The following is a 15,814-nucleotide window of genomic DNA, read 5'->3' on the forward strand; positions in this document are numbered from 1 at the left end:
CTCGATTTTTATTACTTTAGCCATTTTACTTTATTTTCAATTAAAATTTTTATTTTCTTTTTGAATTTTTTCTTTTATTCGCTCCTAGCAGGTTTTTATAGTGTATGACTAGAAGAAACCCGTCGGGACCATTACTGTTTGATAGTGAGATCGATCGTATAGTTCACAAAAATCAAAGAGAAATAAGGTGAAACTTAAGATACACAGAGGAAGAGCAAGAGGACGATACTTCAACCACAACCGAGGAGATGGCTGAAAACCAGGAAAATCCGCTACCTCCTACGATTGTCGCTGATCCAGTAAATCAGAATCCTGCTCCGCATACTATGTATGATTTTGCTAAACCTTCTTTAAGAGGAACTAAATCAAGCATAGTTAGGCCTGTTGTTGCTACAAATAATTTTAAACTGAAACCTAAAGCCAATCAAATGATCCAAAAGTTTGTTCAGTTTGATGGTTTGCAGGACGAGGACCCAAATTCTCATTTGGCGAATTTCTTAGAGTTTTGCGACACTTTTAAAATCAATGGTGTTTCTGATGATACCATTCGCCTTTGGTTATTCCCTTTTTCATTGAGGAACAAAGCTAAATAGTGGTTGAACTCGTTACCACAAGGGTCAATCACTACTTGGGAACAAATGACTGAAAATTTTTTATTAAAATATTTTTCACCGGCTAAAACAGCCAAATTACGTAATGATATCTCCTCTTTTGTGCAGATGGATTTAGAAACACTCTATGATGCATGGTAGAGATACAAGGACCTTTTGCGAAGGTGCCCTCACCTTGGGTTACCACTCTGGCCACAAGTTCAAACATTTCACAATGGCCTGAATCCTTCAACTAGACAGATGATTGATGCAACTGCTGGAGGAACTATCAATAATAAGACACCTGAGGATGCTTATGAATTTATAGAAGAGATGTTACTGAATAATTATCAGTGACAAGTCATGAGGACAAAACCAACAAAAACAGCCAGCGTTTTTAACGTCGATTCGATCACCATGCTCTCTAATCAAGCAGAACTTTTGAATAGAAAAATTGACGCTCGTGCCCATCAATCGTGCTCAAAATTGATAAAATACCACGAGCGTGGACATCCATACACGAGCGTGGGAGAAGCGAACGAAGCAGAACACGGCCGTGCGACACGGCCACGTGCACCTACACGACCAAGGAACACGGGCATGGGCCGAATGCCAAACATGCCTAAATTTAAAAAATCGCGAAATACATGGGCAAAAATTAGGGCACACGGGCGAGCCCCAAAATCTATATATACCCCCTACTATTCATCACCCCCTTCCCCAAAATCCCTAACCCTAGCCAATGCAACTTCACATTCCCTACCTGCCACGCCCGTACACCGACCACAGCACCACCTTCGACGACCCAAAGCTCCTCCCTCTTACGTTTGTTCACTTTTTTTCCCCTCTATTCTCTTCATTCTTTTACTTATTTCATGATATTTTGTTTTATTTTGAGTAATTAATCATAGTTATAATGATAGAATACTTATACTCTTTGTTAAGAAATTTGCCATGTTAGTCAATACATTTTGCTACATTCATCCATTTTTCTTGTTTCCATAGATTTCATGCTTACCCATACCATATTTCATACATATCAAACCCGCATGCATTCATTCACTAGATATTTTTGTAGTCCTATTCATAGTAATGACTTAATATATCTGATTGGGTTTTTTTTTCAATTCAATCTTGATTCTAACCTTTCCTTTCAGCTTGTGACCATACCCCCTAACCAAAGCCACGTTACAACCCTCTAAAGACCTTTTTGATTGATGTATCATCTCAATATATAGTGGTGGAGATTTGATTTTCATAAAAGCCTATGGTAATAACATTTCATATTGACTAATGAGTGCTTTATTTGATGCCCTTAAACACCTCGAGTGATTTGAGTGAATCTTTAGTGAGGATGTTAAACTCTATCATATTTTGATCAAAGGTGATGACTTAGATGAGGGGGGACACCGATCTTTTCGTGATAAAATGCTCAACTTGGAATGTTTGAAACTTTGATGCACTTTTAGTTGAATTTTCAATGTATAAATACTTATGGGTTATTTTGAGATATTATTGATAGGGATTATAAATTGAAAAGAATTTATTTTGATTGTGAGTTAAGGATTTTGCTTGAGCACAAGCAAACGCTTAAGTGTGGGGGTATTTGATAAACCGTAATTTATACATATTTTTTATCCCATGCTTAGCGCATTTATGGATGGTTTCTCCTTAGATTTGGTGAACTTGATGCTCCTAATTCTTTAATTTCATGTTTTATACTTAGGTGAGCATAGGAAAGTAAAAAGAGTGAGAAACGGGCCAAAAACGGAGAAAATAGACCCACATGGGAAATCAACACGGCCTGGACTTCCTCACACGGGTAAGCCACACGCCTGTGTCCATTTGGCAAGATCGAACCACGACTTACACGGGTAGACTACATGCCCTTGCCTATTTAACAGCCTTGACCATGGGCTGGAGCAATCACACACAAGCGTGTCACACGGATGTGTCCTTATCGAGCCCAAGTATAGTCCTATTCAGAAAAGGCCACTTTTGAGGGCTCTTAGGCATTCTAAAGCCTATTTAAACACTTGAGGAGGCACTTAGAACAGACACGCAGAGTAGGAGGCAAGGAATTACTCAAGGGAAGCCGATTGATCCATCTCAGAAGCCGGATTCATCGTTAAGACTGAAGATCTCCCTTCAATTTTCATTCAGGGGTTTTGGGTTTTCTTTATGTTTTGTATTCATTATTCTTCTGAGATGTTTTCTTTTATAATTATGAACTAAAACCCCTAAATACCTAAGGGGAATGAAACCTAAGACGGATCTTGTTATCATTATCTGAATTGTATGATAAATATTTGACTTGTTCTTAATTATGTGATCTTAATTCTTTTTTTAATATTCCAGGATATTGATTCAAGTTAATGCGCTTATTCAGAGGAGCAAAAGTCTCTGTCTAAGAGTAAATTTGTCATAATCAATCGAAGTTGATTGCACGTCTAGAGATAGGGTGACAAGATTTTGCCGGATTAGGGTGAAACCTAATAAGGGGATCCATGGATCGAGTTAATGCAACACTAGGGCATTAACTACAAAGAGATTTCAATTAATCAACCTAGGGTTAGACGTTATTAGTCTCGAGAGAGATAATAATATAACTTAGGGATTTTTACGGATCAAGTCAAATGAATAAACCGTCTGATTTAGAGTCAAATAACAAGTGAAGTCTAGGTGGATTTTTCCTTGGGCATTGTCTTAATAAATCTAGTTTTCCCAAAAGTTTTTCCCCAATTTCTCTCTGTGCACTCTTAGTTTATATAACCAAATCCCTTAATGTTTAGGCTAGATAATAAAAAGAAAGTAATTACTAGTACTCTTGGTTCCTTTGGGTTCGACAATCTGGTCTTGCTAAAACTATACTACTGTTCGATAGATACACTTACCTTCATCGTGATAATAGTTAGTTTCAAGAATGATTAATTATAAATTTTTAAAACCTGTCACGAATATCATGTATCAGTTGTTCTACATATGTCGTGGACATAGCACAGCTTCAAAGAGCGTCCCATTATTAGCCATCTCGAGCTTCCCATTATAAGGTTCAGCGAGCGTCCCGTTAATAGCTCTTCGGAGCATCACGATTGGTTGTGATTCTGCATGTGTTGTAGACACACCACAGCTCTTATGAATGTCCCGATATATGGCTCTTTGTGAGCTTTCTGATTAATGGCTCTCCAAAGCTTCCCGATATGGCTCGCTTGAACTTCCCGATACATGGCTATCTGGAGCTTCCTATTCAATGGCTTTTTAGAGCTACCCATTATTGGCTCGCATGAGCTTCCTGAATATGGCTCTTATGAGCTTCCTATTATACAGCCCGGATAAGTTTTTCGTTACATAGCTCCCACGAGCTTCCCTTTATATGGCTCAAGAGAGAGCATCCCGTTTTTGAGCTCGTATGAGCATTCCTGAATATGAATTAATGATACTACCCTTGTATCCATCGATATTTTAAATGATTCAACAAGTAAAGTTTGGACATGAGATGATATGAATTCAAGATGAATTACTATGATAAATATTTGAAATACAAAGGTATGATATGTACATGTTCATGGATACTTGAAATGATAAATACATGTATATGGAAATTGAATATTGATGAGCTCACACATGTTTCTTGATATTCATGTTAATTACATGACTAACATGCTTTATGAGGATATATATTTATGCAATTGGAAAAATTGCTTTGGATGTATTTTGTATGCTTACATTAAATGTAAATGAATGGTAAGTTAAATTCCCGTTATATGAATTTACTAAGTTTTAAAGCTTACTCTATTTATTTTCCTTGTTTTATAGTATTTGGAAACTCGTAAAGGTTGAAAGCTAGTCGAAGCTACAATACACTATCCTTCAGCTCTTTTCGGTATAAACAGTCAAATCCCTTTTGGGTATAATGGCATGTATATGCTATATTTGACCAAATGATGGCATGTATGTGTTTTGTTGTAATTAGCCATTGGACTGGCTTGTAATGGTCATGTTTTGATACAATGGTATTATCATATTTGAAGTATGAATTTGATTATGCATATATACATTTGGTATCTAGGTAAGTATAAGTTTTGGAATGACATAATAATAAATTGTCTATTAGGGTTCCCAAGAGCACATTGGTTGTATGAGTAAAATGTCAGGTTTAAGACATGATTTTGGTTTAATTTAAGTGTTTTGATATAGTTTGTGAATGTATTTAAGTGCTATTGTAGGTGGAAAACAAGTTTGGGTGAGAAATATGGCTAGGAAATGTTCTTATTTCGTCCACACGGGCAAAGACACAGACGTGTGTCTCAGCCGTGTGTGACACACGACCTAGCACATGGGCATATGTTTTGACCGTGTGTCCCCTGCATTGTTAAATTCTAAAACAGAATACTCAGGATTTTTCACATAACCTGGCACACGAGCATGTGGCTTGGCCATGTGACCCCTACACCTACACATAACCTAGCAAACGGGCATGCGACTTGGCCGTGTGATCCAAGTCAGATAATTACAGGGGTACAGACACAAGCTGAGACACGGCCATGTGCCCTATTTCGAATGTCCACACGGCTTAGACATGGGCGTGCCACATGGCCGTGTGAACCACATAACCTGACCTCACGGTAACTCTTCAGGGAATATATTTGAATACTTACACACAACTGGTACTGATTCAATCTTTGTTTCTTTCACTTTCGTATCAAGTACATAAGTAAGATAAGCTTCACACCCCTTTCTCACAAATCTCTGATTTAACATAGATGAAATCACAACAGGCAAACTATTCAGATCATCAGATTCAATTCTAATAGTTTCATTATTCTGACATTTCAGTTCAATTATCTGTCGTCTGCAATCTACAATAGCATCATGCATCGTTAACCAATCCATACCCAAAATCACATCAAATTTATCGAATGGCAACAACATCAGATTAGCTGGAAAACAGAAACCTCGATTCATTAACAGACAATTCTTGCAGACTTTGTCAACCAAAACACATTTGCCTAAGGGGTTCAATACTCTAATCACAAATTTAGTAGACTCTACAGGCAAAGTCTTACTAGATACTAAGTTCATACATATATAAATCTGGATTTACCAATGCAATCACATTAGTATCATAAAGAGTGAAAGTACTAGTGATAAAATCTGGAGATGATGCTTCTTTGCGAGAGCGAATAGCGTAAGCTCTAGCAGGTGCTCTGGCCTCGGATCTAACAGTCGAATCTTTTGTTGCCCTACATTCCCGGCAGTTCTAGGTGGTCTACCTCTATTCGACGTGTTACTTGGTCTCAAATTCTGCACTTTATCTTTCTTATCTAACTCAGGGCAATCTTGGATGAAGTGATCTAACGAACCACATTTGTAACAAGCTTTATTATTTTTATTCCAGCATTCCCCAAAATGTCGTGTCCCACTCTGCTAACACTCGGGTTTGTTGTCTCACATACTGCCAACACTCGATACTGATGTAGCTTGAGCTTTAGAACCTGAATATTGTTTTCTACAATCTATGTTCGAATATTCATTTGAAACATTTGGGCGAGTGTATGAATCTCTGGATTTCTTTGATGAAGATTGATACGGCTTGTTCATCGATCTTTTTCTCGAATCTCTAGCTTCAAAATTTGCTTTTCTCTTTTCTTTGCTAAGTTCTTCGGCTTTACAAGCCCTTTCAACCAAAACAACAAATTCTTTCAACTTTAGAATTCTGACTAGTAGTTTTATATCTTCGTTCAACCCGTTAACAAACCGCTTGCACATAATCTCCTCAATAGACACATACTCTTGAGCATACTTACTTAACCATACGAATTCTCTTTCATACTCAATAACAGTCATTCGACCCTATTTTAATTCCAGAAACTCTTTGTGCTTTTGATCAAGAAACCTTTGACTGATGTATTTCTTTCAGAACTCCATCTGAAAGAATTCCCAGGTCACGCATTCTCTCGGTACTACAGAAACCAAGGTATTCCACCACTGATATGCAGTGTCTCTCAGCAAAGATACAACATATTTAATACATTCATTAGAAGTACAAGACAATTCATCGAATACTCGAATCGATTTTCGAGCCAGAACTCGTCTTTCTCAATATCATCATCAATAGTAGCCCAAAACTCTTCAGCCCTATATTTACGAATCTTATCTACTGGTGGCTTGTTCAACCGTATCGAATCTACAACTCTAGAAACAACAGAGGTTTGTTAAGGAATAGGTGAGGGTGGAGGTTGTTAAGCAGCCAGATTCATCCGAATATATTATGTGAACCACTCATTCATCATTCGGAAAAAGGCTTGTTTAGCCTATCCCTCGGGGCTACTCGTTACAAGCCTAGAATCAGATGGCGTCGTCCCTTGAGTGGGAGCGGACGCATTACTCTCTATGTCATCAGCTATAGCTCGTTCGAGATACATTACTATACGAAAACATAGTTTAAGTTGTCAAGAATCATCACACTATTATAGAGTATATATGGCATGTATATATAGACTCTCACACACACTATGTTAATCCTAGAATCGACTAAACTGTAGCTCTGATACCAATTAAATGTAACACCCCTAACCCGTATCTGTCACCAGAGTAGGATTAGGAGGTATTACCAATCAATTTTCAACATACAGCATACATTTATCAAAAAACCATTCATTCTCATAAATCATTCAATACAATCATATTGTCTCTTATAAAGGCCTATGAGGCCTTAAACATGCTTTAGAAGTGGTTCGGGACTAAACCAATAACATACAAAAATTTTAGAAAAACTTAAAAATTTTTCATCCATATAGGGGTCATACGCCCATGTGTACAGGTCGTGTGCCTTACACGGCTCTAGAAACGCCCGTGTCCCAGGCTGTGTGAAAATAGAGCATACATACTGAGTTGGGTCACACAGCCAACCACGCGCCCATGTGTCTAGCCAATGTTCCCTTTCGAAATGGCCATACACGCCCGTGTGCTAGGCCATGTGCTAGGCTATGCCAAAACTGTAGGGTATACTGACTTATGCAACACGGCTGATAAACCATCAATTATACATATTTTTACCCCATATTTAATGCATTTTATGGATGATTTCTCATTAGAATTGGTGAATTCGATGCTCCTAATGCTTTAATTTCATGTTTTATACAAAGGAGAGCATAGGAGAGCGAAAGGAATGAGAAACGGGCCAAAAACGGAGAAAATGGGCCAAGGTACAAAATCAACATGGCCTAGACCTCCTCACACTGGCAGACCACACAACCGTGTCAATTTGGCAGGCTCGAGCACGGCCTGAAGTAATCGAACACAGGCGTGTCCCTGCCGAGCCCAAGTTGAGTCCAATTCGGAAAAGGCTAATTTTGAGGGCTTCTAGGCATTCCAAAGCCTATAAATACACCCTAGAGAAGGAAGAAAAGGGAGACGGAAAATAAGGAGTAAGGAATTACTCCAAGGAAGCCGATTGATCCATCTCAGAAGCCGGATTCATCATCAAGACTGAAGATTTCTCCTCAATTTCCCTTCAGGAGTTTTGGGTTTTCTTTATGTTTTGTATTCTTTATTCTTCTAAGATGTTTTCTTATTTAGTTATGAACTAAAACCCCTAAATACCTAAGGGGAATGAAACCTAAGATGAATCTTGTTATTATTTTCTGAATCGTATGATAAATATTTAACTTGTTCTTAATTCTTGTTTTGATATCCCAGGATACTAATTCAAGACATGCTCTTATTCAGAGGAGGAATAGACCCTGTCTAAGAGTACATTTGTCATAATTAAGCGAAGTTGATTGCGCGCCTATACATAGGGTGACAAGATTTTGCCAGATTAGGGTGAAACCTAATAAGGGGATCCATAGATCGAATTAATGCAACCCTAGAGTGTTAATTAGAGAAAAGTCTCAGTTATTCAATCTAGGGATTAGACGTTATTAGTCTTGAATAGGGATAATAACATAACTTAGGGATATCTACGGAACAAGTTGAATGAATAAATCGTCTGATTCAGAGCCAGAATAACAAGCAAAGTCTAGGTGGATTTTTCCTTAGGTATTGTCTTAAGTCAATCGATTTTTCCCGAAAGCAATTCCCCAATTCTTTTCTCTGTGCGTTCTTAGTTTAGATAATTAGTTAATTAAAACAAAACATCTTTATTCTTAGGCTAGATAATAAAAGATAGTCATTACTAGTACTTTTAATTCCTTTGAGTTCGACAATCTAGTCTTGCTAAAACTATACTACTGTTCGATAGGTACACTTGCCTACATCGCGATAATAGTTAGTTTAATAATGAGTAATTATAAATATTTAAAACCTATCACGAAATAACGCTATCAAGTTTTTGGCGCTGTTGCCGAGGAACTAAGATATTAGGAACGCTCAATTTTTATTACTTTATCTATTTATATTTCTTGCAATTTAATTTAATTTTATTATTATTTATTAACCTACTCTTTCTTTCTCTTGGCAGGTTATTATAGTTTATGACTAGAAGAAACCCATTGGGACCATTACTTTTTGACAAAGAAATCGATCGTACAGTTCGTAGAAACCAAAGAGAAATAAGGCGCAGCTTAAGATACAGGAGAACGAGCAAGAAGACGATACTCAACCCCCAACCGAAGAGATGGCTAAAAACCAAGGCAATCAGCTACCTTCTGCAATTGTGGTTAATCAAAATCTTGCTCCACGCACTATGTATGATTATACTAAACCTTCTTTAACAGGAACTGAATCAAGCATAGTTAAACCTGCTGTAGCTGCAAATACTTTTGAATTAAAACCTAACACTATTCAAATGATACAACAATTTGTTCAGTTTGATGGTTTGCAGGATGAGGATCGCAACGCTCATTTAGCCAACTTCTTAGAACTATGCGATACATTTAAAATTAATGGTGTTTCTGATGATGTCATACGTCTTCGGTTGTTTCCCTTTTCATTGAGGAACAAAGCTAAACAGTGGTTGAACTCGTTACCACGAGGGTCAATTACTATTTGGGAACAAATGATCGAAAAATTCTTACTAAAATATTTTTCGCCGGCTAAAACGGCTAAATTACGTAATGATATCTCTTCTTTTGTGCAGATGGATTTAGAAACCCTCTACGATGCATGGGAGAGATACAAGGACTTACTGAGAAGGTGCCCTCACCATGGGTTACCGCTTTGGCTCCAAGTACAAACGTTTCACGATGGTTTGAATCCTTCGACTCGGCAAATGGTTGACGCAGCGGCGGGCGAAACCATCAACAATAAAATACCGGAACATGCCTATGAGTTTATAGAGGATATGTCACTGAATAACTATCAGTGGCAAGTCATGACGACAAAGCCAACGAAAATAGTCGGTGTTTATAATGTCGATTCGATCACCATGCTGTCTAATTAGGTAGAACTCTTGAAAAAAAAGATTGATGGTTTTCTTAGTTCTTCACAGGTTCACCCAATAATGCAGTGCGAAGCAAGTAGCTGTGGAACAAACCATTTAGAATACTAGCCTTATGGCCACAGCATGGATAACGAGCGTAAACAACATGGGTAATAATCCTCGACCTCAAAACAATCAATATAGTAACACTTATAATGCAGGTTGGAGGAACCACCCCAATTTCTCGTGGGGCGGTCAAGGAAATCAAAGACCACAACATCCTCCGGGCTACCAACAACCACCCTACCAACAGGAAAAGAAGTCAAACCTTGAAGAGATGCTCTCAAATTTTATATCAGTGTCAGAAACACGTTTTCAGAACACCAAGACAGCATTTAAAAATCAACAAGTGTCGATCCAAAGCCTCGAAACTCAGATAGGCCAGCTTTCCAAACTAATCTCTGAATGACCACAAGGTAGTTTGCCAAGTAATACCGAACCTAACCCAAGGGAACAACTTAATGCAATTAATATTCAAGATGACAAAGGAGTCGTTGAGCCTGAACCAGAACCGAGGCAAGAAACTGTGGTAAGCAAAGGTCAAGGTAAGGTAGATCAAAATACAAGCAAACCAGTGACTGTCGAATATAAACCTCATGTGCCATACCCCAACGCGACAAGGAAAGACCGCTCAGATGAACAATTTGGTAAATTCCTTAAACTCTTAAAAAAATTACATATTAACTTACCGTTTATTGAAGCTCTATCGCAGATGCCAAACGCAATAAAATTTTTAAAGGAGCTTTTAGCAAATAAGCGGAAGTTGGACGAGGCATCGCATGTGGAGCTGAACGCAGTTTGCACGGCCATTCTCCAAAATAAACTACCTAACAAACTAAAAGACCCAGGGAGCTTTACTATTCCTTGCTTAATTGGTAGTTTAGATGTTAATCATGCATTAGCTGATCTAAGGGCTAGTATCAACATCATGACTTACAAAATGTTTAAGCAACTAGGTCTCGGGAAACCCAAACAGACTAGGATGAGCATTCAATTAGCAAATAAAACTATAAGATTCCCTAGAGGTATTATTGAAGATGTGCTAGTTAAAATCGATAAATTTATATTTCTCGTTGACTTTATTGTTCTAGACATAGAAAAGGATAGCAACACTCCCTTAATTCTAGGAAGGCCCTTTTTAACAACTGCTAAAACCATCATTGATGTTGGCACAGATGAACTCACACTCCGAGTGGGAGACGAAATAATCACCCTTCAAGCTCGCAATTCTGGAAACACATTAGGAATTGAAGGTGTTTAAACCATTCTACAAAAACTAACAATATGGTGCAACCTATTTTGCATAAAATGAGTCTGAAAGAAGCACACGAGTCGTTCTCAAGCACCAGTAGAGGACCTGTTCATGAAGATCGAAGATTACAAATTGAGGAACTCGATGAATGGTGGACACACAAACCAAGAACACCCGACAAACCGAAACTACACCAAAACGAGCCCGATACCTCTCCAAATCAACTTAAGGTTGGTGATAAGGTCTTATTAGATGCCGCAGATCCCTACATTGTCACTACTACACCGAATGAGGAAATCCCTCTTACAGTACTCAGTATTTTTCCATTTAGTACGGTGGAGGTGAGTCATCCCAAGTTCGGCACTTTTAAGGTAAACAACACCCGATTAAAACCTTATTTTGATGAGATTGATAGCAGGAATAAGGAGTATGAACTACTCAAACCACCATAACCATTCACTAGAGAGGTAAGCCAAGCTTAGACTATAAATAAGCACTTCTTAGGAGGCAACCCGAATACTAACGGTTTTAAATTATTTAAATTTCAAGTTTTAAACATTTAGGTCACTAAAGAGTACTTGAAGCACACATTCCCAACTCCATACGGCCTAGCACATGGCCGTGCTTAAAGCCGTGTGACAAACACAGATGGAAACATGGTCGTGCGATATGGCCATTCAGAAACAGGGTAGAAGATTTCCCCAAACACGGGCTATGATAAAACGCCACGGTCGTGCGACATGGCCGTGGTCAAATCTGCCAAATAAACACGGGCGTGCGACACGCCCGTGTCTAGCACCCATGGACAACACTATCGCAATACCACGGACGTGTGTGGAGCTACACGACCGTAGGAGAAGCGAACTACATCACATACGATCATGTAACATGATCACATAGCCACACGGCCTATGCACACGAGCGTGCTAGAAGGTCGCTTGACGACATCTTAATTCGTGACAAACACGGCCGAGCCACGGAGCGCACGGGCATGCGCCCCGGCCGTGCCATTTGAAGAATCAGAATAATCCTTTTATTTTCCTCCCATTAAGTTTTTAAGATTCATTTCTTTCCCTTTTAAACACGGCTTATCTTTGTGACTACTATCAGATTATTCCCTTCACTCTCTTTTTATCATTCAGAATCATGCTTGACATCTAGATTTATTTCCAATACTCGATCTCACCAATTCAAGAATAATGTCCATTCTTAATACAGGAAGTTCCACTTCTCCCCCTCTCTTATTCTTATACTTTAATATATATCTTTGTACATTGAGGGCAATGTACATCTTAAGTGTGAGGGGGGCATTCATGTCATTATCAGAAAAATCCCTGAATGGTTGCCTTGTTCTCTTGAAAATCTCTCATATCATATTTAGGATAAATTTTAATTGATTTATGTTTTTGATTGATATATCTTGAATTAATACATAGGGATTTATGCATTGATTGTTTAAAACTTTAAGACATTAGAGAATCAAGCATGATAAGTTGATTTTTAAGAATTTAAAATTATAGGTTGTTTCCCCAAGTCTAGGTAATACTTTGAATTGGAATTCACGAGTCTAAACATCAAAAAGCCATAATTGTTTTGAGATTTTTGAGCCTTTTGAGCATCTATTAATCCTTTCATGCTCACTTTTATTATTGCTTTGAGTGTGTCAATATTGAATTGTTATTCTAGAACTTGCTTGATTATACATGTCGAGACCACACCATTTGATTTGATATATCAAAATGATTAAGGCACTTAGGATTAACCCACTCATGCCATGAAAAGCCTACCTCCACGATTAACCTCTAGTAAATCCCCTTTGAGCTTAACAAGCCATTCTTTGTATTAACCTCAATATTAACCCTTAACCCATTATTGTTGAAATCCCCTAAATTAATCCCTATTTTTGTCGAGATTTGAGTTGAATGGATTGCTTAGCTATGTTTTGTTCTTAACAGTTAGTCTATATTATTTTAACTTGTTCTTAAAAAAATGTATACACAATAGTAGTTATCTTCTGTTTGTAAGCTTCAAAAGTTAAATTCCATAGTCTGAGAAGAAGCTCTATTATACGCAAGTAATGATTAACTCTTTTTCTAGTTAGGTAATTTTTCAATTCAATCTCGATTCTAACCCTCTTTTTCAGCTTGTGACCACACCCCCTAACCAAGCCTCATTACAACCCTCCAAAGACCTTTTGATTGATGTATCATCTTAAATTATAGTGGTAGAGATTTGATTTTCATGCAAGCCTACGGTAATGACTTTTCATTATTGACTATTGAGTGCTTCATTTATTGTCCTTAAACACTTGAGTGAATCTTTATTGAGGATGTGAAACTCTATGATATTCTAAATCAAAGGTAATTACTTAGATGCATAGAGACACCTATGTTTGCATGATTAAATACTCAACTTGGAATGTTTAAAACTTTTATGTTCTTTTAGTTGAATTCTCAATGTATGACTACATATGGATTATTCTGAGATATTATCGATAAAAATTATAAGTTGAGAAGAATTTATTTTGATTATGAGTTGAAAATTTTGCTTGAGGACAAGTAAATGCTTAAGTGTGGGGGTATTTGATAAACCATCAATTATACATATTTTTACCCCATGTTTAATGCATTTTATGGATGATTTCTCATTAGAATTGGTGAATTCGATGCTCCTAATGCTTTAATGTCATGTTTTATACTTAGGAGAGCATAGAAGAGTGAAAGGAATGAGAAACGGGCCACAAACGGAGAAAATGGGCCAAGGTACAAAATCAACACAGCCTGGACCTCCTCACACGGGCAGACCACATGGCCGTCTCAATTTGGCAGGCTCGAGCATGGCCTGAAGTAATCGAACACGGGCGTGTGCCACGGGCGTGTCCCTGCCGAGCCCAAGTTGAGCCCAATTCAAAAAAGGCTAATTTTGAGGGCTTCTAGGCATTCTAAAGCCTATAAATACACCCTAGAGAAGGAAGAAAAGGGAGACGAAGAATAAGGAGTAAGGAATTACTCCAAGGAAGCCGATTGATCCATCTCAGAAGCCAGATTCATCATCAAGACTGAAGATCTCTCCTCAATTATGTTTTCTTACTTACTTATGAACTAAAACCCCTAAATACCTAAGGGGAATGAAACCTAAGACGAATCTTGTTATTATTTTTTGAATCGTATGATAAATATTTAACTTGTTCTTAATTCTTGTTTTGATATCCCAGGATACTAATTCAAGACATGCTCTTATTCAGAGGAGGAATAGACCCTGTCTAAGAGTACATTTGTCATAATTAAGCGGAGTTGATTGCGCGCCTAGACATAGGGTGACAAGATTTTGCCGGATTAGGGTGAAACCTAATAAGGGGATCCATAGATCGAGTTAATGCAACCCTAGAGTGTTAATTAGAGAAAAGTCTCGGTTATTCAATCTAGGGATTAGACGTTATTAGTCTTGAATAGGGATAATAACATAACTTAGGGATCTCTACGGAACAAGTTGAATGAATAAATCGTCCGATTCGGAGCCAGAATAACAAGTAAAGTCTAGGTGGATTTTTCCTTAGGTATTGTCTTAAGTCAATCGACTTTTCCCAAAAGCAATTCCCCAATTCTTTCTCTGTGTGTTCTTAGTTTAGATAATTAGTTAATTAAAACAAAACCTCTTTATTCTTAGGCTAGATAATAAAAGACAGTCATTACTAGTACTTTTAATTCCTTTGGGTTCGACAATCCGGTCTTGCTAAAACTATACTACTGTTCGATAGGTACACTTGCCTACATCGCAATAATAGTTAGTTTAAGAACAAGTAATTATAAATATTTAGAACCTATCACGAAATAACGCGATCAACGGCCAAGTTACACGCCTATGTGTGAGATCGTGTGGAGTATACTGACTCCATTTTAATATCAACATTAGGGGACACACGGCTGTGTAACCTGACTGTGTGTCGCATACGACTGAGACACACGCCCGTGTCTTTACCCTGTGGACAAAAATAGGCCATTTACGAGGCCAATTTGTCACCCTTTTTGCACATAACTAAGTAAGCTCATTTGGTACCATTTCAAGACACAAATATGCAGCCAATATTCATCAACCAATACACAATCATACTATATCCATTTCAACTAAATTTAATATTCAATTCAATGCCATTACCTATTCAAATAACTATCAACTTAACTTGTTTTACTAATATAATTCACATGTATAATTCACTTAACAAAACCAATCCAAACATACATAGTCAATTCAACCCCATTCATTCAATATAGGTCAATTACTAAACTTTAAAATAGAACCATTTGCACATTCATAAACATCATCAAGTTCATCTTCTTATGCCAACTCAAATGGCCAAATACATATCCATCAAGCATACCAAAATGACACAAGCCTATACATGCCATATAGCATATATACATAACTTCAAAAGTACCCAAAAATAGATGTTCGATAGTGAGATGATGTTCCCGATGACTCCCGGATCTTAGCTAGCCTTGATTCTCTTTAAAACATAGGAAAATAACACGAAGTAAGCTTCATAGCTTA

The 15,814-nt window shown here is 37.6% G+C and overlaps 2 non-coding genes across 2 annotated transcripts; both read right to left on the reverse strand.

The window, feature by feature from the left end:
- Positions 1 to 686: 686 nt before the first annotated feature.
- Positions 687 to 793, reverse strand: LOC121205366 (small nucleolar RNA R71). Its single transcript, XR_005900447.1, has one exon. It is a non-coding gene; the product is annotated as a small nucleolar RNA R71 (small nucleolar RNA).
- Positions 794 to 9,639: 8,846 nt separating this feature from the next.
- Positions 9,640 to 9,746, reverse strand: LOC121205527 (small nucleolar RNA R71). Its single transcript, XR_005900603.1, has one exon. It is a non-coding gene; the product is annotated as a small nucleolar RNA R71 (small nucleolar RNA).
- Positions 9,747 to 15,814: the final 6,068 nt, after the last annotated feature.

Source organism: Gossypium hirsutum, chromosome A08 (assembly GCF_007990345.1).
Source record: "Gossypium hirsutum isolate 1008001.06 chromosome A08, Gossypium_hirsutum_v2.1, whole genome shotgun sequence".
NCBI lineage: Eukaryota > Viridiplantae > Streptophyta > Magnoliopsida > Malvales > Malvaceae > Gossypium > Gossypium hirsutum.